The following is a 307-nucleotide window of genomic DNA, read 5'->3' as shown; positions in this document are numbered from 1 at the left end:
AGGAGGCCCCCACCCCCTCCCTACCCTCTCTCTGAAACGTCGGCTCCTGGCTTTTCTACCTCTCCCTCCCGCCTGCCTCTCAAAGCTGCAGGGCTTTCTAACGAGCGGCGCCGACGTGCAAAAATGCGGGCGACTCTTGCCTCATCCTCCCTCCCTCTTCCAGGCTTTCCGTTGTTGTTTTTGCGGGAGATGGGGGATCGTAACTGTGCTTAGCCACCAACTAAAATCTGCAGCCCGGCGGCGCTTGCAGCCTCACTTCGAAGTTGCTTTTACCGCAGGCTGGTTGTCTGGCTGCGGTCTCTGGACG

The sequence above is a fragment of the Ailuropoda melanoleuca genome, chromosome 9, assembly GCF_002007445.2.
Source record: "Ailuropoda melanoleuca isolate Jingjing chromosome 9, ASM200744v2, whole genome shotgun sequence".
Taxonomy (NCBI): domain Eukaryota; kingdom Metazoa; phylum Chordata; class Mammalia; order Carnivora; family Ursidae; genus Ailuropoda; species Ailuropoda melanoleuca.
The sequence above is the reverse complement of the archived record's forward strand: the minus strand, read 5'-3'. Positions refer to the sequence as shown.